We start from the raw sequence: 21,530 nt of genomic DNA on the forward strand, positions 1-21,530 counted from the left end.
AGTAGTTGAGAAGATTCCGTTAATGCCGATGCAGCAGGATTTTCTTGGTGATATGTGCCTATGGTGCTATGATTCAGACACGCATGAGGCAGTTATTGTTTTCAATGATGATAAGAACTTCAGGATATTGGATCCAATATGGCTGGTGAATATGTCTGCATCCGACATCGCCAAGTTGTACCGGCACGACATCTTTTATGAGCACAAGGACGCACACACTGAAGTTTCAGCGCGTTGCTTGCTACTGCTATTACCGGGGAATCCATTCGGGCAGTTCCTGGTCCGAACGTCACTGAAAAAGAAAGATATGAAGACCCAAGACAAGCAACAGACAAGGGGGAGTTTGTTGATGCATTTTTTTATGTGTCTGTTACTAGTCTTGTAATTATGTGTATTTTATACGGTCTTTATCAGTTATCGAGTCTGTATTCGCAGTCGACCAAGTCGGATATCCTCCTATCCGCTTGTGTCTGACGTGTTTGTCTCTTTGTTATGTATTTGGTAGTAAAACTATGCATGTTGCATATTGAGGGTATATCTGTCAAGTGTTTAAGTATTTGTGCCTTCTGTTTCTGCTGCATGTGGTTTGCAGAAACAGTTAACTATTTGCAGGCCTTGGCGAAACACTCTGTTTCGTCAAGTACATGTCGACGAAACAGAGATGGTAACTTTTGGTTCTGTTTCGTCAAGGTGGTCAACGAATCACATGTGATTCGTTGACTGTTGGGCTTTTTATTGGGCTTTCTTCTGTTTCGTCAGCCCAAGTTGTGATTCGTCAAGCTTAACAGCCCATCTTCTATATAAGGCACAGGTATGTCACAGTTTAGTCTCAGAGATGAGAGAATACCCTCAAGGTCAGTTGGTGTAAACTGTGTTTGTATCAGTTGTGCATTCTCATCCAGTTAATCAAACGATTGTGTTTCTTTGGTTAACCACTGTCTTTACTTTATTCTATGTTTGATTTGGCTTAGTTAAGTGGATTCCGCACATTTAACTTTGTTTGTTATAAACAAGGATTTTGTGGTGAAAATCGATCCTCCGATTTAGGGACCTACAAGATTCCACCTGCATAGACTCCGATTCCACCAGAGAGGGGAGGGGTTCGTCGGAGAAACTCGAGGGGAGCAGGTGTGTTTGGCTGAGTTGTGGTGTGTCTGTGGATGTATGTGTGTATTTAGATTAGGGTTAGAGAACTAAGGCCATTTGAAGAAGATGCCCGGATAGTCCATGTGGTTTGGTCTTTTAAAGGAAAGGGTAAATTGGTCATTTCACACCCACTTAACAGAGAAAACAAACTGAAGTTAGACCCAGGGACTATCCGGGAACAAAAAATGAAAAGTTGGGGACTATTGAGGTAGTTTAAGAAAGTTGGGGACTATAGGTGAAAAAATGCAAAACCATAGGGACTATCCGGGCATTTTTCTCACATTATAATATATACTCAAACTTACAAAGAACTATAAAAAAGTAATTAATAACACAATAAAAGATAAAAAAACAATTCACTTTATGCCTCAAAGTATATTTCTCTCAATAGGAATTGCATAACTACAAGCACACATCTCATTAAACATTATTATAATACTTAGGGGGCTCTACACCAACATGCAAGTTGGTTGTACAACTAGAATCAATCTAAACTGTTAATTCTAAGGTTTTAAAACCAATAAGAACCATTGTTCCTAAGAACATATTGTGTCATGAAAAACTATTCTATATAGTTATCAGGAAAACAAAGTATAAGTTTTTGTGATTGTATCTTATTTACTCTATTTTGTCCTCACTTAATTTTGGTAACTTAGCCCGTTCTAGTTCTAATTAGTTAGATTTAAATTTCCTTGCAAAGCATTCTTGTAGCATGCTCATTAAATTAATTACAAGCAATACGCTAAATCACAATTTGTATGGTAGAAAAAGGAATTTTATAATTTACAATATCATTTTGTATGATTTAGATTTTTATCACCATGTACATATGTGTCTTCTGATTTGCTTTCTCAGGAACCATCATGGACAACATGAATGCTAATAAATGTGAAATCACATTTATCAATATACACTTAAACATATAGAGAAAAGTAAGAACACTAATCATTAGCACAATAATAAAAACATTTCACCTCAAGCGTCAAAGTATAACTACAAGCACACATCCCATTAGAGATTATTACAATACATAGGGGGCTCTCCACCAACATGCAATTTGGTTGTACAACTAAAATCAATCTAAATTGTTAATTCTACAGTTTTAGAAGCAATAAGAACGAACATAATGAGTCATGAAAAACTATTCTCTTTAGTTACAAGGAAAACATAGTACAAGTTCTTGTGATCGTATCTGTCTTCAAAATCTTGTCTTGTACTGGAACATGGTGTGCGCACTACTTGGAACTGACATAAATCTTTACTAGTGAACATTTGTTCTTCAGTGACAATCAATGTTTTCAGACCCGGACCGGACCGGCCGGCCGGACCGGTCGGGCCGGGGTTCGGACGCTTTGCCGGGCCGGTTCGCTATGTCAGCCCGTTTCTGCATTAGGCCGGAGGTCCGACCGTTGGCCGGTGGTTCGACCGGCGGTTCGTTATGAGAGGTCGGGCCGTTTTTTTCTTCAAGCATAGTCTGGATCATCTTCATCAAGCATTCATCTTGACTTCTTGAACAGTTGAACATGAAGCCTTATCTCGTCTTCTCGAAAACATGACCGGTCTTTTTCCGGCGAGAAGTTGAACACGGTATAAACGAGAGTTGCAGGAAAATTGAAAATGGAGATGAAAGGACCGACTCTAGCTTGTTCTTGTTTTAAGCCTCATATATGTTGTTTTCGAGAGAGTAAAAGTTGAAAAGAAATAAAGTTTGAATGGACATGAGAGAAAGCAAATGAGTTTTTCAAGATTGTATGTGTCAGAAAATTGGTATCATTTTTCAAGATATAATAATTTAAAAAAGAGAACTGCATTTAATATTTGTGCACACAGACAATCAACGAGAATATGAAACTAAATGATTTATAATAATCATTTTTATGTTATGGTGGATATTTGATCTTTTTGTTATTTTATTTCATTCGATAAATATATACTGATATGCAACATATATATACATGTGTATATAAAATAAATCCGGTTCTTAACTCCGGTCAAACCGGTCGAACCGGTTCGACCTTTGACCCGGTAAGACGACCGGGTCGACCACCGGTCCGGTTTTGAAAACATTGGTGACAATTGTACCTAGGTAGTGAACTCTTTATCCGCATTAAAACTTAAACATCAACACCGAACATGAATTTCATTATTGAATAACTCACCAGCATTGAAACTTCTTCGTCGATACCAACCTTTATTTTTGTTCAATAATCTAGCATCAGTTAAGATTGTATTTTGTTGTTAAAAATTCATTCTTTAATGGAAATGGCGGATTTTGATTAAAGTTATATACTTTGAGGCGTTCTTATTTGCACTAATTTGTCCTAACCTAATTTTGGTAACTTAACTCGTTCCATTTCTAATTTGCAAGATATGGTTTTTCTTTTGCAACTCACTGTTTGGGTCATTCCCGTTGAATTAATTACAAGGAATATACCAAATCACATTCTGTATTGTAGAAAAGGGAATTTTATTATTTATAAGGTTTAGAATTGTTATCCATGTAATTTTTGCAAGTACATTGGTCTTTTTTCTGTTCTATAAACTATTATTTTTTAGAGTTCAACAAACAAGCACGCTAATAGTTACCTTAAATTTTAAAACAGAATAGATGTGGATTATTATTATGTAACTATACAAGTTCGTTAGTTGTTTCCTTAAAATGGTGTCGGTTATCATAATATGCATGCTCAAGGTGCTTAATATGACTGTAATCTTGTAGGTGATCAAGGAAATGGAACAAGGTTTGGATATGAGTTCGTTGATCCATGTCATCGGTCGTGACCTCACAATGAAAAGTCTCATGTCCCTGCCAAGATACAACTATGCTCGCATCGCGTCACTAAACCGGAGTTTTCGTGAGCTCATTAGAAGTGGTGAACTTTATAGGCTAAGAAGCACTCATCAAGTAATTGAACATTGGGTCTATTTTTCTTGTGACCCATTGAAGTGGGAAGCTTTTGATCCTGTCAATGAGAAATGGATGAATCTACCCATGATGGATACTGACTTAGGCATCCAGTTCTCGGATAAAGAGTCCATGGCAGTTGGCACAGATCTACTGGTTATAGGAAATGATATGCTAGGTCCGGGTATCTACAAGTACAGCTTATTAACAAATTCATGGTCACAAGGGCTGCCAATGAATGAACCCAGATGGTTGCTTGGGTCGGCCAGTTTTAAGAATATTGCAATCTTTGCAGGTGGTGTGGATCGAAATGGAAAGATCATGGATGCGGTAGAAAGTTACGACAGTGAGACAGGGACTTGGAAGACACTTCCTAGTATGATTAAGCCGCGGAAATTCAGTTCTGGGGTCTTTATGGATGGTAAGTTTTATGTAATAGGAGGGATTAGCAGTAATGATTCGAATCCATTGACATGTGGAGAAGAGTATGATCTGGATACCCAAAAGTGGACTGAAATTCCCAACATGTCACCTGGTGGTGGCGGACCTCGAATGGCTCCGCCGCTGCTTGCAGTGGCAAGCAATGAGTTATATGCTGCTGATTGTGCAGCAATGGAACTGAAGATGTATAGCAAGAAGAACAAAGAATAGGTTGCTATTGGAAGGTTGCCTGAAATAGCACACAGTAGGGATGGTTGGGGTATTGCATTTAGAGGATGTGGGAATCGTGTCGTCATCATTTGTGGTCCTAGTGATACCCAGAATAGATATATAGAGATATATTCGTGGGTCCCTAGCGAAGGGCTACCACAGTGGATGAGGATTGGCTGGAAAAGTAGTAATAACTTTATCTACAATTGTGCTATAATGGGCTGTTAAGCTGAGAAGAAATCTGGTCAAAAAATCTTCTTAATCTTTCAAAAAGCTAAGTGAACTGATGTGGCTATTTTGTCGAATGATTGTGAGAAAATCTAGGGTTGTTTTTTGTTTGTCTGTTATCTTGTCAGAAACTTGTGGGAATTATCGTTTGTGGGAAACTTGTGGGAGTTCTCCTAGTTATGAGTACTTTTAATCAATCTTTTTAATCTTGCCTTGTTAATTATTGGTTGCAATATATGCTAGCTAATTTTTTGGTTGTGAAGACTGATATTTACATAAACAACCAATGAAGTCAAGATTATTATTTTGATAGTTCTTCTCTTAGAAAGCCAGGCATAAGGATATGTGTCTATTTAGGTAACCTATGATGATCTGAAGAAATATTCATCAACAATAACTGTTGCAATATCAACACCTCATTACTTACTTAAACAATGGATTAGCTTATGTTTAATACCCCTCTTTCCACAATAAATCGTGTAAATGTGGCACATTAATCTTTCAATTGACCTACCAGAATCGGAAATCTCATGATCATGACAACCACCCAGTCTTGTGATTGTGTATTTCTGGCTGGATAATCTTATGGTGATTCTTTTTAATTGTTGTGACTGGTTTTTTCTCAGATCTATTGGATCACTGAAACAAACATAAAAACTGTATGCACTCGTAATCTTCACTGCTTAGAACCCTTGTCCCTTAGTTGGTATATAAATGTGTAAGTAATGTTCGGATACTAACTACACTGAACTCAAGACCCTTATGGCTTCTACAGTGTTGAAAGTTAATCTTAATTGGTAACTTCCTATGTGGTCTCCGCTATTGTTAGCATGTATTTGTGTTGGCCCCTCCCAAGCCAGTCTTAACTTGACAAGAGTTTATTATTAACTTCTTCGAGCATTGTTGATTTTATGTACTTATTTTAAAGGGATCTTAGATATAATGATAATTAATCTATACCAGAAATTAATGTAGTTTTTCTTAATGCTAACTGAAGTGTTTGTGATATTCAAGCATCCAAGCGTTTAACTATTTTCTCTGTAACATTTGAAAAGGTTAAACCATAATAAATGTACCATAAAGGATACCCCTTTTAATAGAGAACTTTACTGATCAGACGATTAACTGACCCGATCTAGTCCCACCCTTAATACATAATTATGAAATGTTTAAAAGATGATAAGCTAAGTTATCATTTCCCATTATCAATTCAGCTATTGTAAACTTGTCTAACTTGGGTTTACTAATATTTATGTGTTTTTTTATTGTGATTTTAGTGATGCAGGTGACGTAGACGATACTCAAATTACCATTGACGGTCAAATGGTTCCGCAGACAACTAAGTTCAAATATGTAGGATCGTTTGTACAAAGTGATGGGGAGATAGATAGTGATGTCGCATCCAAGCTGGATGGTGAGGGTGAAGATTAGCCACTGGGGTATTGTGCGACAAGAGGTTTCCAACAAAATTAAAGGGGAAATTCTATAGGATTGCAGTTAGACATGCTATGTTGTATGAAACAGACTGTTAGGCCATCAAGAAGACACAGGCACGTAATATGGAAGTAGCAGAGATAAGGATGTTAAGATGGATTGGTGGGCATACAAGGTTGGATCGGATAAGAAATGAAGTTCTTAGGGAAAAGCTAGGAGTGGCTAGCATATCCGATCCAACCTTGTATGCCCACTCATCCATCTTAACATCCTCATCTCTGCTACTTCTATTTTACGCGCCTGTGTCTTCTTGATGGCCCAATAGTCTGTTTCATACAACATAGCATGTCTAACTGCAACCCTACCCCAGTGGCTAATCTCCACCTACACTATCCAACTTGGATGCGATGAACTACATCACAATCTATCTCCCCATCACTTTGTACAAACGATCCAAGATATTTGAACTTAGTTGTCTGCAGAACCATTTGACCGTCAATGGTAATTTGAGTATCGTCTACGTCACCTGCATCACTAAAATCACAATAAAAAAACACATAAATATTAGTAAACCCAAGTTTACAATAGCTGAATAGATAATGGGAAATGAGAACTTAGCTTGTCATCTTTTAAACATTTAATAATTATGTGTTAAGGGTGGGACTAGATCGGGTCAGTTAATCATCTGATCAATAAAGTTCTCTATTAAAAGGGGTATCCTTTATGGTACATTTATTATGGTTTAACCTTTTCAAATGTTACAGACAAAATAGTTAAACGCTTCCATGCTTGAATATCACAAACACTTCAGTTAGCATTAAGAAAAACTACATTAATTTCTCGTATAGATTAATTATCATTATATGTAAGATCCCTATAAAATAAGTACATAAAATCAACAATTCTCGAAGAAGTTAATAATAAACTCTCGTCAAGTTAAGACTGGCTTGGGAGGGGCCAACACAAATACATGCTAACAATAGCTGAGACCACATAGGAAGTTACCAATTAAGATTAACTTTCAACACTGTAGAAGCCATAAGGGTCTTGAGTTCAGTGTAGTTAGTATCCGAACATTATTTACACATTTATATACCAAGTAAGGGACAAGGGCATTTCTAAGCAGTGAAGATTAAGAGCGCACACAGTTTTTATGTTTGTTTCAGTGTCCAATAGATCTGAGTAAAAACCAGTCACAACAATTAAAAAGACTCACCATAAGATTATCCAGCCAGAAATAGACAATCACAAGACTGGGTGGTTGTCATGATCATGAGATTTCCGATTCTGGTAGGTCAATTGAAAGATTAATGTGCCACATTTACACGATTTACTGTGGAAAGAGAGGTATTAAACCCTTAAACATAAGCTAATCCACTGTTAAAGTAAGTAATGAGGTGTTGATATTCCAACAGTTATTGTTGATGAATATTTCTTCAGATTATCATAAGTTACCTAAATAGACACGTATCCTTATGCCTGGCTTGCAAAGAGAAGAACTATCAAAATTATAATCTTGACTTCATTGGTTGTTTACGTAAATATCAGTCTTCACAACCAAAAAATTAGCAAGCATATATTGCAATCAATAATTAACAAGGCAAGATTAAAAAGATTGATTAAAAGTACTCATAACTAGCAGAACTCCCACAAGTTTCCCACAAACCATAATTCCCACAAGTTTTTGACAAGATAACAAACATACAAAAAACAACCCTAGATTTTCTCACAATCATTCGACAAAATAGCCACATCAGTTCACTTAGCTTTTTGAAAGATTAAGAAGATTTTTTGACCAGATTTCTTCTCAGCTTAACAGCCCATTATAGCACAATTGTAGACAAAGTTATTACTACTTTTCCAGCCAATCCTCATCCACTGTGGTGGCCCTTCGCTGGGGACCCATGAATATATCTCTATATATCTATTCTGGGTATCTCTAGGACCACAAATGATGACGACCCGATTCCCACAACCTCTAAATGCAATACCCCAACCATCCCTACTGTGTGCTATTTCAGGCAACCTTCCAATAGCAACCCATTCTTTGTTCTTTTTGCTATACATCTTCAGTTCCATTGCTGCACAATCAGCAGCATATAACTCATTGCTTGCCACTGCAAGCCGCGGCGGAGCCATTCCAGGTCCGCCACCACCAGGTGGCATGTTGGGAATTTCAGTCCACTTTTGGGTATCCAGATCATACTCTTCTCCACATGTCAATGGATTTGAATCATTACTGCTAATCCCTCCAATTACATAAAACTTACCCATCCATAAAGACCCCAGAACTCAATTTCCGCGGCTTAATCATACTAGGAAGTGTCTTCCAAGTCCCTGTCTCACTGTTGTAACTTTCTACCGCGTCTATGATCTTTCCATTTCGATCCACACCACCTGCAAAGATTGCAATATTTTTAAAACTGGCCGACCAAAGCAACCATCTGGGTTCATTCATTGGCAGCCCTTGTGACCATGAATTTGTTAACAAACTGTACTTGTAGATACCCGGACCTAGCATATCATTTCCTATGACCAGTAGCTCTGTGCCAAGTGCCATGGACTCTTTATCCGCGAACTGGAAGCCTATGTCAGTATCCATCATGGGTAATTCATCCATTTCTCGTTGACAGGATCAAAAGCTTCCCACTTCAATTGGCACAAGAAAAATAGACCCAATGTTCAATTACTTGAATGCTTCTTAGCCTATAAACTTCACCACTTCTAATGAGCTCACGAAAACTCCGGTTTAGTGACGCGATGCGAGAATAGTTGTATCTTGGCTGGGACATGAGACTTTTCATTGTGAGGTCACGACCGATGACATGGATCAACGAACTCATATCCAAACCTTGTTCCGTTTCCTTGATCACCTACAAGATTACAGTTATATTAAGCACCTTGAGCATGCATATTATGATAACCGACACCATTTTAAGGAAACAACTAACGAACTTGTATAGTTACATAATAATAATCCACATCTATTCTGTTTTAAAATTTAAGGTAACTATTAGCGTGCTTGTTTGTTGAACTCTTAAAAAAAGTAGTTTATATAACAGAAAAAGACCAATGTACTTGCAAAAATTATATGGATAACAATTCTAAATTTTATAAATAATCAAATTCTCTTTTCTACGATACTGAATGTGATTTGGTTTATTGCTTGTAATTAATTCAACGGGAATGACCCAAACAATGAGTTGCAAAAGAAAAACCATATCTTGCTAATTAGAAATGGAACGAGTTAAGTTACCAAAATTAGGTTTGGTATATAACTTTAATCAAAATCCGCCATTTCCATTAAAGAATGAATTTTGAACAACAAAAGTACAATTTTAACTGATACTAGATTATTGATTAAAAATAAAGGTTGGTATTGACGAAGAAGTATCAATGCTGGTGAGTTATTCAATAATGAAATCCATGTTCGGTGTCGATGTTTAAGTTTTAATGCAGATAAAGAGTTCACTACCTAGGTACAATTGTCACTAACGAACAAATGTTCACTAGTAAAGATTTGTGTCAGTTCCAAGTACTGGGCACACCATGTTCCAGTACAAGACAAGATTTTGAAGACAGATGCGGATACGATCGCAAGAACGTGTACTATGTTTTCCTTGTAACTAAATAGAATAGTTTTTCATGACTCATTATGTTCGTTCTTATTGCTTCTAAAACCTTAGAATTAACAATTTAGATTGATTTTATCTGTACAACCAAATTGCATGTTGGTGTAGTATGCAATTCCTATTGAGAGAAATATGATTTGAGGCTTGAGGTGAAATGTTTTTATTATTGTGCTTGGTGCGTGTCTATGGACACAGGTTTTTACAGTGAATTTACACACGAACTTTGTTTTAATATTTATAAAAATGATTATACCTAAACATTATAACACACACAAAAGGACAAGTGTATCCTGTCATATATGTAGTAAAGTATTGGTAAGAACCAGATATCAGATATCGATCCATGGAACACGGGCGGAGTAGAGTACTAAATCTTTGTCATTGATTTACGAGTAAAAGGATAAGTGAATGGGTATTTAACTAAAAGTATCTAAAACTATATCTAAAACATAATAGACTCCAAATATGAAAAATAAATATTATCTTGTTTCACAAACAACCTAAACATGTTATCTACATCAGATATGTCACAAAAGCACTTAATCAATTGAACCAATTGCAAGACAGTTAGTTACCGGGTCTGGATTTCTACCATTATGATTCTTTGGAAAGCACGCGATGGTCTCACATTAACCACCTAAAATCATTCATTAGCGACCTATTGATATTTATGCATGCGAATCTTTAAAGATAGGTTATTACCGGGTCTGGATTCCTAACCTCACTTATCAAAGAAAGCAATACCGATCGTCACAATACAGCCACGAGGATAAGCATTTAAGTAGATCATATAACAACATATTTCATCTTACAAGTCTTGATCACAAATCTACCAAGATAGCAATTTCAGACCAAAACTACTAAACAAAGATCATAAACCGTGTCAAGAACATGTAACAACACCATATAATTCGTTAGAACCCTTACGTGCAAGAAAGCATTCCTAATCAAAATAAGATGTATCTTGTATAAAACCAATACTCTGGTCCAGTTCCATGGTGTAAACGAAGTCTACAAACAAGTGATTAATCGAGGAATTGTTAACAATCTTAACTAACCACAGATTCATTATCAAGACAATCAAACATAATCAAGAACTCAACATCAATGAAATATTCATCATATAATCATGAATATTCAAACATGAAAAAGTACTAAAGATTCATACAAACAAGATTACAACATAAAGATTATTCAAGAAACAAGTTCATTACTACTATTACACAATACTACAATAAACATAAACTAACATCAGCTCAACAGTTGAATAATGATTAGAATACATGTATAAGAACAAGGAATCGAACCATAAACAAGCAAGGAATTGATGGGTTGGATCGGTTATGCTTCCATTCGATCTTGAGGCTTCAAAGCGGTCTGATCAGGAGAGCTTCGGAACCCAGAAATCGCCTAGAAACATCGAGAAAAACCCAACATTCTAACCAGTAGCGAATGCTGCTATTTATAGTAAAAATTCTGATCCGCACGGCCGTGTAGTTGGCCGCACGGTCGTGCACTGGCACTTGTCGGGTGACGTCATTTATTGGATTCTAGTCCAGACAAGTGGACTAGTGGACAAGTTGTCTTGGTCACAATATCGGCACGGTCATGCGTCTGGTCGCACGGTAGTGCGAGGTCATCAGAAGTGTCATCAGATTGTATGGTTCAGGTTGTGCACGGTCATCGCACTGGGTCGCACGGTAGCACGTTCCGAGTAAACAGCGGCACTCCCACTTGCACTGGCAGTGCTTCCGGGATCGGAGACCTTACACGATCGTGCATGTGATCCGCACGGTCATGCATGTTCTGGCAGTTCACTAGAATTTTGCCAATTTTTTCAGAATTTTATCATAATTACCCCGTTTTCACCAGATTCGTCTTTTGCACATTGTTTAAGACCAGAAAATAGAAAAGTACCTGATTTGGTACCTAAACATCAGAGTTTCGGACAAAAATGCTTAAAATGGAAGTAAATTGTGGGATAAAAACATGTATAATTTAACGTATATCAAACATCCCCACACTTAAACTTTGCTTGTCCTTAAGCAAACTTAAAATAAAGCAAGGAAACAAATCTGGATATTTACAAAGTTACTAATTTGTTTGGTCGTCAAATTGGTTTTCCAAAAAGTAATCATCACAGATTTAAAACAAAAAAGTTTATTTGGATATATGAAAAGATAAACATATAAGCAATGACTTAACACTTGATTGACTTAGCATGCAAATCTTTACGTTTCTCACAATGTTCACACTCACTCGGTTATATTTCTGAATCATACGTGTAATGTGTATGTAAAACACTGGATGCCTAGGCAATGAATCATGCAATATCATAAGCTTGTCAAAAGATCTAATCTCCACCAATTAACATGTCAAAAACATAAATCAAGAGGTCTTTTGATTAGTTGTAATGATAGGCTTTGGTTAAGGGTATGGAATGGATATTTGAAGGTGGCTAAAAGGTTAAAACTCAGCGGTTATTTTCTAGGTTTCTGAACACGTTGCTAAGCTACTTGTGTATGTGTTCAGAGTTTCGCTTTTTACATTTCTGCTCTCTATTTTCTTCTTAATGATTTTCCATATTCTTTAGAGAGTTCAACGAGACAGGTTTTTTTTTAACAAATACAACAAGCTAATTAGCTATGGCCGAATTTTAACACAAAGGGTAAATATGAAAAGGTTAAATTTGGTTAAGTAGGTTAAATGGTTGGGTAAAATTTGAAAAAATACGAAAAATAGGCTCAACATGGCGAACTAATGGATAATGTTGGGTGCGGGATATAAACAAAGAAAAAGGCTAACACAAAATGGTATCCTAAGTACCTCTATCATTTCTATGCAATTTCACATATATATGATTTTGAAAGCTATACAAATGACAAGTTCTAAATTACATGAAACATCTGGCTCACTCATTTTCCGCAAAAAAAAAGAAGCATTGTCAAGAAAGCAGTAAAGACTCAAAAATATACTCACGTAAACGGAAGGAATGGGTATGAATGTAAAAATAAATATGAAAGTCTTTCTTCATGTTTTGTCACGCTTTTAGTTATCTTTTTCAAAAATCAATTTGGCTTGTTGGTTTTGAAAAAATCCGATGCTTTCTAAAGAACACAAGTGACCATTTTTTATTTTCTAAAATAAATATATACAAAAATGAGGATATTCAAGGACAAACAAAGTTTAAACCATTAAACCCCTCCCCATACTTGAACTTCACATTGTCCCCAATGTGAAACATATATTAGTTAAGCGATTATGAAGAGCTAAACTAATAATGTGAAAAGGGATAGAGGTACTCCCACAGAGTTGAAGTAGATTTGTATGAATAGATTTTTGAATAGAAGTCTTCTCAACTCTGTGTGCATTCTTTACAAAACTGCCAAGCATGTCACTAACTAAAACAGCAAACAATACTATTGATTAAAACGTTAGATGACTAAAACCAAATCCATTATTCAAACAAAAACAAACACACTACCTAAACATTTTTTTAAAAAAACAGACAGAGAGTTTCAAAAACCTAAATTAAAATAAACTAGTAAGATAAAAATTACGATAAAACACCAGTGTCTCTAAATGGTGCGCTCCACCTTCTCCTAATCCTCATCGTCATCATCGTCGTGGCGGCGTGCTCCAGATGAACCCGCATCATAATTGCCTGGGTTTCCAAATGGAAACTGTGGAGGCTCTCCGACGTAGTTCGGATAGGCGTTCTGTAACCCTTGGAAGATATAAGAAAAGCCTGCGTACATCTCCTCCCTTGTAGTGTCCTGAGTCGCTCTCATAGTGTCCTGAGTGACTCTCATAGTGTCTTGAGTCACTTGCATCTGTTGGAACTACTGGTATAACTCTGGATATGAAGGGGTACCTGGAGGCCAATCCTATCGTGGCTGATAATCGTACTGGTGTTGGTGCTGGTGCTGCTCGTGCTGGTGATCTGGTGGTGGTCCTAGTACATGTTGTGGCTCATGAATCTCCTCCATGTGGATGTCTTCACCCTCTTCCTGTGGTTGCGTTGGTAGTGGATCCCATATCTCTCCATTAAGGCCCCTCAGTCTCGGGCCATTTTCTGTGTCCACTACTAAACCCATTGCTTTCAAAGACCTAACGTCTACATCCCCTCCTGCATGAACTAATGTAAGACCATTGACTACCTCATCTGTCATGATCCCCATGTTATATGCTAGTGGAGTCACGTATTCACCTCCGTGGATCTCGCTGCTGGCGGTCCTTCCCGCGCTGTTCAGGAAAAACTCAGCCATTCTGGCGGCAAGGTTCACATGCACTCCATTAACTATTAAATATATGAAAAGAACATCTAGAGTGGGACAGTTTCCTGAACTGTCCATGGGTCCACAGATGGTGTGGCTCATAACCTGATGAATGACCCTCAGAAGCGGGTCTCATAGTCTTGATGCTTTTGCTTTCTTAGTATCATATGGTGGCCCATCTGCCACTTGTGCCCAAAAATCAGCCCTCTGTTGGTCACTACTAAACATGTATATGTTGGAAAAAAGATTGGTATTGATTTCTTCATCTATGTAGATTCCTAGCCTTCTTCCAAGTTTAGCAACGGACCACTTGTGCCCATTTCCTACCCAACCTGAATTGTACCATATTTGTAAGTTTGAAATCGGGATTATCGCTTCTTGGTTTGTCATAAGTATAGGAAGCGAAAAACTCGAGTGTGAGCTCAAGGTACACGGGTTGTTGAATGTTCAACAACCTAGACATGGTATATGAAATCATGTCGGATAGTCTCTCTTCTTAGTTTAGGGCTGTCATGGTAGGCCAACATAGCCTTCTTGGCTCCCTGATTTTCCCCCTTTGGTTCTAGAATGCCTCCATTTTGCTAACACATGGACGGTCCTTCGTTTTGCTTTGGTCAAATTTGAGAAATCGGTGGTTCATCTGCATACAGAAATACAGCAAAATAAGGGCATAATCCAAGATTTTATGTGCTGCCACCAGAAGAGTGTTTTAACGACTTTCAGTTATCGTTTCAGCACACGCACGGTCGTGCGTTTTAATCGCACTGTCGTGCGGATCCGAGATCGTTGACTGACCAGTGCCGGAAATTGGTGTTGCACTACCGTGCAGTTTTTGGCACTGCCGTGCGTCTCGGGATCGTGGTTCTGAATCACTGATTTGTCTATGTTCTTGATCGTCACTGCCATGCCAGTCAAATGCACGACCGTGCATGACGGAAAACTATGAAAAATCATTTCCATTTACTGATTTCAACCTTTATAACACAAAATTCAACTTTTAAACAGTGAATGGACATCAAATCAGTGTCTAGAACCAACGATTAGCACCAAACATTCAAGAACAAGGGTTTATTTGAGTTTATGAAGAAAACCCCAAAATTTCTTGAATCATAACCCTAAATCTACGCTAGAGATTAGATTAAAACTGAAAAACAAGTAGGAACCATACCTTGGATGAAGATTGAAGTGAAATTTAAGCAAAAATTGGTTGGTTTTAGGATGTAGGTGACCAAGAACTGTCGTGCGGCTGCTAGGGTTTCGAAATTATGAGAAATTTTTACTGCAAAATCGCTTAAATACCCTAAATTTACTGTTGCTAAATTTACTCACACGGTCGTGCGGCGTCTCGCACGGGAGTGCAAATCAGTGCTGCAGTCTTGTTTGCAAGGATGTGCCGCTGTGCACGGTAGTGCAGTTAGCTCGCATGGGAGTGCGTGTCCGACGACTACCAGGTGCACGATGCACGATGGTTCTAGTCTGGTGCGATTACGGAGTGCACGGTCGTGCGACCAAGTGCACGGTGGTGCGTTATCTATGCGTTTTGTGGACAGAAGTAATAGTAACCATTTAACTCTGTATTTTCACCCAATTTTTCCATTTTTGCAAGGTTATGTATGTTTTAACTGTAAACCAACTTCAAAACTTCAAAAGTGATGGATCAAACTTGTATGTACCTACGTTTAAACCGAAAAATTAATGAACTAGGAAATAAATACAAAATATCAATATGTACAAAATTACCCCTAACGTGTGAAAACACGCTCGCTAAATTTGTCAGTGAGTCGATAGCTAGACTCATTCTCCCCATACTTGTTTTAAGCGCGCGGGATGTGGAGTTCGAGTATTTCCTCCACCGAGTCAACCGGTCCGTAGATGTAAATTTTTAATCGATGACCGTTGACTTTGAAATTCACCACATTTGAGTCCTCGATAGTTACGGCACCGTACGAAAATATTTCTTTAACTGTGTACAGACCCATCCATCGGGATTTTAGTTTCTCGGGGAACAAACGCAGCCTTGAGTTATATAACAACACAAGATCTCCCATGCGGAAATCCTTATGGTCTCTCTTTTGTCATGAAATCTCTTGACTCGTTCTTTGTACCTGCTAGAACTCTCATAGGCATGGTTTCTTAGCTCCTCAAGCTCGTGGATTTATAGAAAACGGGCTTCACCTCCGCCTTTTAAATCCATATTTGCCATTTTCAAGGCCCAGAATGCCTTGTGTTCTAGCTCGATTCGTAGATGACAGGCTTTTCCGTAGACCAACCTAAAGGGAGTGGTCCCAATAGGTGTTTTAAACAATGTTCGAAAAGCCCACAGAGCATCATCACCAATCCTTGCGATTCCGACTAACGGACCGTTCAAGAATTCTTTTTAAACCCCGATTCGTGACCTCCACTTGCCCGCTCGTTTGAGGATGGTATGGCGTAGCCAATCTATGATGAACACCATAACGGGACAAGGCTCGTTCCAACTGCGCATTACAAAAATGCATTCCTCAGTCACTGATTAGTGCTTTTGGAGCACCAAATCAGGCAAACAAACTTTTTTAAGAACCTCACAACTACCCTTGCATCGTTTGTGGGCAAAGCTTGTGCTTAGGCCCATTTTGAGACATAGTCTACAGCAACTAGGATGTATTTGCTACCTCGTGAGGCAGGAAATGGACCCATGAAGTCGATACCCCATATATCAAAGACTTCATAGACTTGCATTGGATGTTGAGGCATTTCATTACGTGCGGAGATATGTGTTGCCCTCTGGCAAGCGTCGCACGCTCTAACCCATTTATGCGCGTCATGAAAGATAGTGGGCCAGTAAAATCCAGAGTCTAACACTTACTTTGCTGTGTAATTCGCTCCATGATGACCTCCGATGGGCCCCTCGTGACAGTGGCGCAAAATGCTAGTTGCATCTTCTCCAAATACACATCTACGGCAACTCTAAACAAGAATGGTTCATCCTAGATATAATATTTTAAGTCTGCGAAAAACTTCCTCTTTTGCTGATATGATAATCCTTTGATAAGTATTTCACATGCGAGGTAGTTTGCGAAGTCGGCGAACCAAGGTGACTCGTCATTCATTTCGACACTCAAAAGAAATTTGTGGGGGAAATTGTCATTTATTGGTTCCTCCCATGAATTCTCAGAATTACCATGCTCGAGTCTCGAGAGATGGTCGGCTGCAACGATCAAAGCACCCTTTTTGTCTTGGATCTCAATGTCAAATTCTTGTAATAACAAGATCCATCTGATAAGACGCGGTTTTGCGTCCTGTTTGCTAAAAAGGTATCTGATAGCTGCGTGATCCGTGTACACAATTATTTTGGACAACGCAAGGTACAACTTGAATTTATCGAAAGCATAAACTACGGCCTAAAGCTCTTTCTCTGTAGTCATGTAATGTTCTTGAGCATCATGTAGAGTTTTGCTGGCATAGTAGATAGGATTGAAAATGCTTCTCCCTTCGTTGTCCTAAAACTGCTCCTATTGCGAAACACTGGCGTCGCACATTATCTCAAATGGCAACGCCCAGTCACAGCAACCAAAATACGGGCTTCGATAAGCCTCTGCTTTAGTTGTTTGAATGCCTTCATGCATTCCTCTAAAAACACAAATGGAGTGTCTTTTTCTAACAAATGGGTCATTGGTCTTGCGATTTTTGAAAAATCTTTTATGAATCGCCTATAGAGCCCTACGTGACGCAGGTAGGGGGAGGAAATTTAGAAATGATATCTACCTTTGCGGGATCAACTTCCATCCCGTCTTCATAGATTTTGTGCCCGAGAACTACCCCTTCCTTCACCATGAAGTGGCATTTTTCCCAGTTTAGCACAAGATTTGTTTCCTCACATCTCATTAACATTCTTTTCAGATTTCCAAGACATTGATTGAAAGAACTCCCGAAAACAGAGAAATTATCCATGAATACTTCCATGGAGTCTTCAATTATATCATGGAAAATGGCTACCATGCAGCGCTGAAATGTGGTTGGTGCATTACACAGCCCAAAAGGCATACGCCGGTAGGCGAATGTGCTGAAGGACATGTAAGAGTAGTCTTTTCCTGGTCCTCGGGAGCAATAAGAATTTGAAAATATCCAGATAACCCATCTAGAAAACAGAAAAATGACTTCCCCGACTGTCGTTCCATCATCTGATCGATGAATGGAAGCGGGAAGTGGTCCTTGTGGGTGGCATGGTTGAGTTTGCGGTAATCGATGCAAACTCGCCATCCAGTGATGGTACGGGTATTAATAAGTTCGTTCATATCGTTTGGAACTACAGTAATACCACGTTTCATGGGTACTACTTGCACTGGACTTACCCAAACTGAATCAATTATCGGATAAATCAGCCCTGCATCTAACAACTTAATTACTTCTTTCTTCACCACGTCTTGCATATTCAGATTCAAACGCCTTGTGCACTAGGCTTGTAATTGTCCTCCATTAGAATCTTATGAGTATAAAAAGAAGGATTAATGCCTTTGATATCCATAATTTTCCACGACCATGGCTTTTTTATGAAGCTTTAGAACCTCGAGAAGCTGTCTCTTTTCCTCTTTTGCTAAAAATGTTGAAATGATGACTGGCAAGCAACACTCCTCATCTAGAAATGCATACTCGAGATGTGGTGGGAGTTCTTTTAACTCCAACGAAGGTGGATCTTCAACTGAAGGTTTTGACTTTTCTTCAACTTCACGGTCAATCTCCACAAATCGATCTGGACTTTAGGAACCATCATAACCGATTTGATAAACCGGTTGCTCAACTCTGTGGCCCTCTTGTGAAATGCCATCTAGGTTCTCACATAATAAATGTTTGTTTATGTCGATTTCCTCAATCGTACCTCAAAAATGAGAGCTTACACAAGTGTCGACAATGTCGACATAGTAAAGCATGTCATCGTGACTTTGCGGATGCTGCATTGATCTTTTAGTATCAAATGTCACATGCTCGTCATTTACTCGGAGCGTGATTTGGCCAGCCTCCACATCAACAATCGTCCTCGCAGTATTGAGGAACGGTCGTCCGAGTATTAAAGGCACTTTTGAGTCTTCGTCCATATCAAGAATAACAAAATCCATGGGAAAAACGAATTTATCGATTTTAACTAACATATTCTCAACGAATCCACGCGAATACTTAATTGAAAACTCTACAAGTCAAATACTCATCCTAGTTGGTGAAAGCTCACCCAGATCTAATTTTGCAAAAACCTTGTATGGCATAAGGTTTATACTTGCTCCTAAATCAGCCAATGCGTGACTGACAGACATACTGCCAATGAGGCAGGGAAGAGTAAACCTACCTGAATCTCCCATCTTTTCAGGTAAACGATTTTGGAGAAGGGCCGAACAGTTTTCATTCATCAACACACAAGACAAGCTTTTGAGTTTTTGCTTGTTTGTGAGGATATCTTTCAAGAACTTTGTGTATTTAGGCATTTGAGCCAACGCTTCAACAAATGGTATGTTTATGTGTAATTGTTTAAACATTTCGAGAAATTACCATGTTGTTCATCGTTCTTTTGCTTCTTGCTCGGGTATGGAACTGGAGGAGTATAATCTGCAACTAGCTCCTGGAGCTGTGCTGTACTTGCTGGGACTTGCCTAGCGTGAACCTCGTCTGAAGCGTCAGAATGGACTTTCTCAGTGATCGGTAGTGAGTCCGATTTGTCAGGTCCCGTGGTTTTACCACTCCTCGTCATTACGGCATTAACATGCCCTCTCAGGATTCGTTCCGTGTTACCTGGAAGACCACAGACAACATCTTAGCCAACTAGCTGACTTGATTCTCAATGGTTTGTATTGAAGCCTTCTAACTCTGCATATCCCCTTCTTGCGCCATGAAACGCTCCTCATGCTGCCGGTATCGTTTTTCAGATATTTGATTAGCATTATTGGAGTTGTTTAACAGCTGCGCCATCATCTCCTCTAATTTTGAGTTATTTTGAGAGGCGGGTGGCTGGGAAGTTCTTCCTGAACCCTGATTTTGGTAACGTGGTTGAAAGGATTGTCCTTGAGATTGAAAAGATTGCCCCTGGGGCTGAAAGGATTGCCCCTGAGTCTGTTGTGTCGCGGGAGTGCGTTGAGCATACCCGAGTGGGTTTTGATTATTAGAATTACTTTTCTTTGTGTGTTTAAGTGTATATTGATAAATGTGATTTCACATTTATTAGCAATCATGGTGTCCATGTTGGTTCTTGAGTAAGCAAATCAGAATACACATATGTACTTGCAAAAGTTAAACGGCAGAAAAAATCTAAACCATATAAAATGATATTGTAAATTATAAATTTCTTTTTTCTACCATACAAATTGTGATTTAGCTATTGCTTGTAATTAATTTAATGAGTATGCTACAAGAATGCTTTGCAAGGAAATTTAAATCTAACTAATTGCAACTAGAACGGGCTAAGTTACGAAAATTAAGTGAGGACAAAATAGAGTAAATAAGATACAATCACAAGAACTTATACTTTGTTTTCCTGATAACTAAATAGAATAGTTTTTCATGACGCAATATGTTCTTAGGAACAATGGTTCTTATTGCTTTTAAAACCTTAGAATTAACAGTTTAGATTGATTCTAGTTGTACAACCAACTTGCACGTTGGTGGAGAGCCCCCTAAGTATTGTAATAATCTTTAATGGGATGTGTGCTTGTAGTTATGCAATTTTTATTGAGAGAAATATACTGAGGCATAAAGTGAATTGTTTTTTTCTTTTTCTTTTATTGTGTTATTAATTAGTTTTTTATAGTTCTTTGTAAGTTTGAGTATATATTATGTGACAACCCGAACATTTAAGGTCAGTGCCTTTACGTCACGTAATCCCTATTTTCTCATTGTTTCTCTTTTCACGCCCCTTACGACAATATAAATTGTTATAAAACGTGTGACTTTAATAATCGTGCTAAACGAAAATCCGGTTTAATATGTTTGCGTGTTAGTGAGTTAGTTTACTATGCCTAGTGTATGTGGGTCGAAACCCCTAGTAAACTACATCAAATGGAAATGGGGCCGTACATGCTGGTTATCCCATAATCTAACAAATTGAGCCCACCTTTGATTGTCTTGAATAACCGGCCCAGCTGTTTGATACATCTCATGGCCGGCCCACCTCAATTGTGATTGGTATTATAGTAGGAGGTTACGTAATATATTTATAATAATCACATTATCACAAATTTCATGATACAACAAACCCTACCCCTACATCCCCTCCCCTGATCGCACAATCTCAGCAGC

At 38.2% G+C, this 21,530-nt stretch overlaps 1 pseudogene; it reads right to left on the reverse strand.

The window, feature by feature from the left end:
- Positions 1-8,176: 8,176 nt before the first annotated feature.
- On the reverse strand, positions 8,177-9,207 carry LOC110933384 (annotated as a pseudogene).
- Positions 9,208-21,530: the final 12,323 nt, after the last annotated feature.

Source organism: Helianthus annuus, chromosome 4 (genome assembly GCF_002127325.2).
Source record: "Helianthus annuus cultivar XRQ/B chromosome 4, HanXRQr2.0-SUNRISE, whole genome shotgun sequence".
In the NCBI taxonomy this organism is placed as follows: domain Eukaryota; kingdom Viridiplantae; phylum Streptophyta; class Magnoliopsida; order Asterales; family Asteraceae; genus Helianthus; species Helianthus annuus.